General features: G+C 40.9%; 1 long non-coding RNA gene across 1 annotated transcript; it reads left to right on the top strand.

Annotated features, from left to right (window-relative positions):
• Positions 1-1,446: 1,446 nt before the first annotated feature.
• On the top strand, positions 1,447-3,312 carry LOC129152333 (uncharacterized). The gene is made up of 2 exons (XR_008558944.2): positions 1,447-1,731; positions 2,557-3,312. It is a non-coding gene; the product is annotated as an uncharacterized lncRNA (long non-coding RNA).
• The last annotated feature ends 4,198 nt before the right edge of the window (positions 3,313-7,510 follow it).

Genomic DNA, 7,510 nt, shown 5'->3' with positions numbered 1-7,510 from the left:
CTTTTCCATAGGGGTGGCTAGGTGGGGCTAGAGAAAATTTATAGGGTGGCACACCAGACTGGACCGTGTGGTAGCTCAAGGAGAGTTTAGCCTGTGGCAATGCATTGCATGCTCCTTTATTCTTTTTCATTATAAAACAATACGCATCCAACACACCTCAAATCTGACAAAAACTTTCAGGAAAATACATTTCAAACAGTTATTTGGAATGTTATTTATTGTAGAATTTTTAGAACATGTAATTTTTTTAAACAATGATTTCTTAAGTTTTTAGAACAACACAAATAACAACAAATCAGCACAGCCAAATATAAACAAGAAAAAGAAAAACAAATACAGGTACATGAGTTACAAATATATATGTCTGGGTCAAAATATGTACAACGTTTCACATTTGAAGTCAAGGGAAATTAACAGGGGGGGGGGGGGATACAGACATTAATCATGGTGTTTAAAAGCAAAATGTGACCCCCCCTTTATGTAATAACACAGCAAGGTCACGAGGTAAGTGATCAAGCAACGGCTGCCATGTCCTACAGAATGCATTGCAATTGCCCTTTATGACGGCACTGAGGCGCTCCATTGGCAGCACCTTAAACATTTCTCTGTACCATTGTGTGACAGTGGGAGGCTGTCTCCAAATCCATTGAAACAGTACAGAACACGCAGTTTAATTCACCTGTTGATGTCTTCACAAAAACATCCACAACAACTACAGGAGGGTAGCCCAATCCTGTTCCTGGCGGGCCGGCATGCAGCATTTTTTAGTTTTAACTCTGTTGTAACACACCTGATTTCAGATCAGCAGGTGATTAACTGGCTTCTGCAGAGCCTGATGAACTGCTGCACAGGTGATTCAACCTCTGAATCAAGCGTGCTGGAGCGGAAAAACCACTAAAACATGCTGGATACTGGTCCTCCAGGACCCTGCTATAGAGACTCAAACTTTTGTTTTAAAAAAAGGGAGCTGGAGAAACAAATATATATTTTAAAATTCAGGACATTTATATACTCATTAACTGTACATTTTTATTGAGTTTTGCATTTATGTCTGATCAAATAATATGAATTTATTGTTTGTGTGATTCATTAATGATTTATGTTATGGTAAATGGCCCATATTTAATATAGCACCTTCTAGAGTCCTGGGACCCCCCAAGGCACTTTACAACACAATCAGTCATTCACCCATTCACACACACACACACACACACACATTCACACACTGGTGGGGATGAGCCACGATGTAGCCACAGCTGTCCTGGGGTGCACTGACAGAGGCGAGGCTGCCGAGCACAGGCGCCACTGATCCCTCCAACCACCACCAGCAGGCAAGGTGGATAAGTGTCTTGCACAAGGTCACATAGAACATCGGTCTCTTCTGGTTTGGCCAGTAGGGTGGCCAGGTGTGGCAATTTTCTAGGGGTTAAAAGTGCCACACCTGGCCACCCCTTGGGGCTGCCACAGACATGTTTGTGTGCGTGCGCGTGCGTGCGTGTGTGTGTGTGTGTGTGAGCCACCTCCTCTTGTCCCTGTAATCTTTTGCCTCTGACATTGTTTACAGATGATCTTTATCCCCTCATCCCACTCATTCAGGAGAAAACAGAGGGCAGACTGTGGGGGACGAGGGAGGGACAGAAGTCAAACTGAGATTTTCTGTCAGCAGCTGTGAAGAGCCTGGAATTAACTAACTTGGCAGGACTTTAAGTCAAAAAGGCACTAAATTACAGTGTAAGTAGATGCAGTCACCCATGAGTTGTGATCATTTCCTGTCTAAATAAGTCCAGGCTGTGTTATTAATTTAGGTCCAGATTTTGCTGTTTTTATTTATTTATTTATTTATTTTACTAATCTTCCAGTCTTCACTTACTCCCTCTGAGTGAACTATTTGACTCTGCAACGTTTGAAAACTTTGCTCTGCTCTCAGTTAGCTGCCAGCTACTGGATCTGCTTCTGCGGGCCGAGAACGTAGTAAGGCAGTAAAGATGCGGGCTGTAAAACATAAACAATTAGCTGTAATGAGCTATAAAGTTCTACAGGGCTGAGGGGAGCTGCAGAGTTGGCTTCACACTGCAGACCACCTCCTGTACATCAGATCTTATGCACAATATGGTGTCAAAGGTCAAACGCATTCAGAGCAGACCTCATGTGTTTCTAAAGGTGAGGCTGTTAGTATTTACACAAAGCTGCAGAGGTTATCTGAGAAGGAAGAATGTGTGAGGTCAGCCCACAGCTATTCAGCTGATAGGCTGCTGGGATCTGCCAGCAAAGCCCTGTCAGAGGAATTGTGAAGAGCTTCTACTTCCACCTAGTCATTGGAGTGCAAAGGCCATCGCAAGTGAGATCAACACCCTTTCTGAATTAGAGATGAAAGAAAATGAGAGAAAAAGTAAGCAGAGAACACCATCGCTGCTGATCGCTGCAAACTGAGCTAATCCAACAGCTGTTGCAGATTTCATTAATCCACACTCATCTCAACTGAAACTCATTCTTGGAAGAAATTCATAGAAAAAGAAAAGTGACTGAAAGAAACATGGCCTGCCTTTATTTCTCCAGATTTTCTGGCGGCTGACTTCATCGTCATCTTCAACAATCAGAACATGACCAACCTTCTGCAGAGGTCCTGCCTGAGGCTGCTTGCTGGCTGCCTGTGAGATTGTCCTGCCCTGAAGCAATGTGGGCGTTGCTCTACCCAACCCAAAGGCCTAAAATGTGCTCCTTCTTGGTTTCCCACTCTGCTGTGGGCCTTTGGATCCAGAAATGTATTTTAGAAAAAAAAATAAGGATTTAACAGTCATTGTTTTCACCAATGATTATCCTTCTGTCATGGCCTTTCACTGTCACCTTCTGCTGCTCACCTTTACATCATGTTTATTATTTATTGTCATTTTTGTGTTTTTTGTGCATTTCAGGGACCTTTTCATCGGTTTTCTTAGTTTTCAGCCAAGACTATAAGAAAAACCGGGGTGTGACAAAACACACACACAACCACTTTGGTTTTTATTTGTAGGGGCGTCCTCCTTTCTTTGGTCACTCACTTTTTAAATGTTTGTTTATACCGCCCTCTTCTGGACATTCAGAAAATCAAACCTGCCAAATGACTGATTTCATGGACACAGCTCTGAATCCTTCGCATATGTACAGATAACTTCTCTCTAAGTCTAATCAATCTAACGTTATACGTCACTGTGTGGGAACTGTTCTTTACATTTGTACAAAAACGGTGTAATTTTTGCACAAATGTTTTGCATTTGAGGAGCAGCTAACCTTTTAAGAGGTTGTCTAACTGATATCAATAAACACATAATTATCTGTGGTCTCAACGGCAAAATTGAGCTCTGGAATATTTTTCTTACATTTTGTGTAAGAGAATTTTGTTCATGAAATTATTTTTAAATTATAACACTTCTTTAATATTTTCAGAAGTTTTAACCACAATTAACTTTTAAATGTACTAAAACAATATTTATTAGCAATTAAAGAAACATTAAGCCATTTTAACGCCTTAACCAGTTCCTTTAAAAGTGGGTTTCAGTGATGGTGTAGGGAGAAACTTTATCACCTTCAAATAGACAGCAGTCTGCAGTCCTCTACTGACCAGAAACTGCAATTCACAGTTTTGTGGAGTGGGTAGGTGCACTAGGGTGCGCTCTTTACCAGCTAAATTGCTGTTAGCAGTTTACAGCCAGCTATTTGTAAAGCCTAAAAAAAATGGATGTGTTCGAGATAAGCCAGTTCTGCACAGATTAGATCAGCGGTGATCGGCAAGCAGTGCATGCCGGTTAGATTTGTGTCCGACTTGATGCCGACTTGCTCTGACGTCATGCATAACGTAGGCAACGATAACCTCGTGAGATCAAGGCGGCCACAGATTTTGGAGCTGCAGTTGCTCTCCATCGGCTTCTAAACCTAGGGGATGACGGGAAATGCCTGGCTTTCACCTGATCTAAGATCTGATTGGTTCATATTTTGATCCAAACATCCGGTGGTAGAACATGAAATGTTAGTCGGTCACATGTATTCTGTAAGTCATGTTAGGTTGATGATGACAACTATATAGGCCATAAAGAGAAATGTGTTTTGTGTTCTTTTGTCACGTTTCCTAAACCTACAACACTAAACCTACAGCTGATAACCTTTACTTATTATTACAGTCATGTCTTCAAATACAATATATGATATCCAGAAGCATGTGAGGATGTGTTTCAGCTGCTAACAGGCACCAGAATTAAAATTGAAAATTAAACAAGTGTGGGCACTAACGCGACATCTTCATCCATCGTCACCTGCGAGCTACACATGCAGGAAATTGTGTCCGACTTAAACGCCGGCTTTCAGCCACTCCCCCTGCTGCTTCCGTCTGCTCTCATCTGTTTTCCAGGCAAGGCACAGCTCAACTCGAACACGGACAATAGCATTTTCAGTTCGCCAATCGTCAACAAAAAACACAAGAAGAAGAAAGTTTGCTTTTTTGTTGGCATCATGGAAGAGCCTGGAAGTAAAAATCAGAGAGTAATGTATTTGGAAGCGATGCAAAAGGCTAAAACCAGAGTGAACATTGGCCTGCACTCATTTAAGAAAGCTAAAGGAGGCTATGAAATCACGGACTGATGGTGACCAGGCTTTGTTGCTACTGGACTTGTAAGTAATAATATTTTTTGGTCTAAGATGTGGATCTTTTTAATTTGTGGCTAAATTAGTATTGGCTCACTCACGTTAATGTTAGCTTGTTGTTAGCGCTAGCTGCAGCAGAATGCTGCAGGGTTGTTTACAGCAGCTGTAGTTCCACTTTCAACCAGTAGGGCAGAGGAGCAGGAAACTGTTTAGTGTTACTTTAATGCACAAAAAAGTTGAAGGTTTAGGATCAGGCATTAGTGCACAAAATAATAACAGCACCAAATGCTGAAGGGATTCTCTGTTTACAGTGATAAAAACTAGAATCGGGCTCATTTTGGCTAACTTTTAGGACTTTTCTTGCTCAGACAGGAACATTTTATAACCACAGTTTGTGTCTGTTTCACCACCTGCTCTATCATACCGTACCGCTCCAGCAGAAAGATATTTATCTACAGAGCTGCTTTATTCGGTGTGAAACAGATCGTATGTGGATGATTTTAACTTGGCTCTGATAGCACAAGGAGGAAAAAATGAGTTTTGGTATGTCTGGATATAAATCTTTGGTTTAGAAATCCACAGTATGGCGTTACACCGTTGTATCATGAAACAAGAGATCAGTCATAACAAATCGTCAAAGTAAAAGCTACTTTTCTGCGTATTTTGTATTTGTCAAAGACAAGTAAATCATCTCAGTATGTCTGCTCTCAGAGCCTTTACTTAAATAACATAAGACTAATAGAATAATTTATTATTCAAGTTCAAATTCCTCATTAAGTATCCATATTCGAGCTGAGACTGTGGAAGTTTCCCTCACATCTGTCCTGTCTGCTTTTACCTTCGTAGATTTGTCTTCACATCAGACTCATGTTATCACCATGTTAGTTTAAGGATCTGATGCCGTTTCCGTTGATCCGCGGCTGAAAAGACCTCGTCTGCGTTTGTGTTTTGGGTTTCTGCTGATGTCATGACCTCCAGCCCCGAAGAGGCAGGAAGTCGTATGAACAGCGGTTAACACATGTTGAGTCTTTGGATTGAAAAACATCAGTGTGTTAGTGTTTGTTTTTAAAATATGATATTTTTATTATTCCAAATAACTAATTATTTAAAATTTTGGATTTCAGAAGAAATAAAAGAGGAATTATGAAAACTTCCTGCAGGGGGCGGCATTGGATTTTAAGTTGTAGATTAGTTAGGTTTGGCGTCAACAGATCATTTCATTATCTTGCATTTTTACATAAACACTGTTTTTAAGGGAGAGTTTTTTTAGACTCAAAGATCTTTATAGAAACTCCCTGTAGCTGTGGTCAGATCTGATCATCGGATGCTAAATGTCGCCCTCTCGGTTCTCTGAGTCCAAATGAAGACATCGGATGATGAGCAGAGCTGGATGGCAGATCTATGTCAACACTTGAGTATAATAACTGTCATTATGAGGGCGACACAGAGTGGATATTGTGCTGCGCCGGCGTTTAAAGAGGGGGAAAGGCGTGACCTTTGGTGAACTGGGTCAGGCCTGTGAAGGGGTTAACACTTGGCTGTGTCAGCAGAATGATGTGATTTGATAATTCCCATAGCCTATTAACCCTCAGAGGAGCTCAGGAACCAAGCCGGAGGCCCACAGTTGCACTAATTATCCCATGATCTTTGAGTGGCTGTAAATGCCAGACTTTGGAAGGGTCAGATTAGATGTCATGTGTGGTGTTGGCCTAAAAAGTAACTCATGCAAAAAAACAATTGGAAAAACAGTGGTCGGAAGTGACAAGAACCCCCACAAGGAACACCACCTCCTGGAAAACTGAGAGGAAGCAGATCCATATTCCCAAAACTGGAGGAATCTATTTCTTTGCTGACTATCATTGATGCAACATCCAAACATCTGGGAATACTGAATCAGAATCAGAGATTTGGTTTGTATAATTAAAAAAACAACACCTTGATGGGTCCTGATGAAAAATGTTCAGTTTGTGTGACTTGTCTGCCCTCCAGTAACCACACAGATGAAGGCTCTACAGGTGGAGGTGTGAATGTCCCAGGTGTTCTGATCATTTTACTTAAACTAAAAAAGGTAATTCCTTAATTATAAAACGTTCATTAGACACTCGACAAATCCCTTTTGTTTAGAGGGAAAGTGTAAAGGTCCATGTTTTTTGTTATAAAAGAGGATGAAGTCCATATGGGCTTAAAATCATCCTGATAGATTTTAGTTTAAGTGTGAATGAGTTTGTAGTTGTGGGAGTGTCCAAGTGACTTGTACCCGGGTGATTCCTCCTCAGCCAATCAGAGTTAAGCAGGAGATTTCCTCTGTGTGTGTGTGTGTGTGTGTGTGTGTGTGTGTGTGTGTGTGTGTGTGTGTGTGTGTGTGTGTGTGTGTGTGTGTGTGTGTGTGTGTGTGTTGGGGGGTGCTGTCAGGGAGTGATTAAAGACTGGGGGAGGTTAACAGGGGTAACTGGTATGGTAATGGTGGTTGCAGTAAGGTCTTCTTATCTCCAACAGTGTAAAACCCATCAGGCTGATGGGACTGAAGGCAGCAGTCTCCATCATGGTGTGAATGAATGACATCACAAAAAAACCTTTGCCGGTTTTGACTCAAGATAAAAACACAGTTTGGATTCTTTCATTCCCATTTATTCTTCAAAAAGTAACAAAGAAAAAAAAAATTAAAATCTTCTAGATTTTAAAATAGAAAATCGATAACAGATTGTTCCTACTTCCCATTTTAACAGGATAAAGGTTTATATAACAAATATTTTTTTACATATGTGCAAACCTTTTCTTATAAATGATGACTTAAGTTTTAGGATCTGCATGTTTTCAGACCTGATTCTTCCTATTTGGCAGGAAACATCTCACCCTCCATCCAAAACCATGCAGCTTACATTAAAACATTAACAAG

The sequence above is a fragment of the Nothobranchius furzeri genome, chromosome 8 (assembly GCF_043380555.1).
Source record: "Nothobranchius furzeri strain GRZ-AD chromosome 8, NfurGRZ-RIMD1, whole genome shotgun sequence".
Lineage (NCBI taxonomy): Eukaryota > Metazoa > Chordata > Actinopteri > Cyprinodontiformes > Nothobranchiidae > Nothobranchius > Nothobranchius furzeri.
Note: the sequence above shows the minus strand (reverse complement) of the source record. Positions and strands in the feature narration are given on the sequence as shown.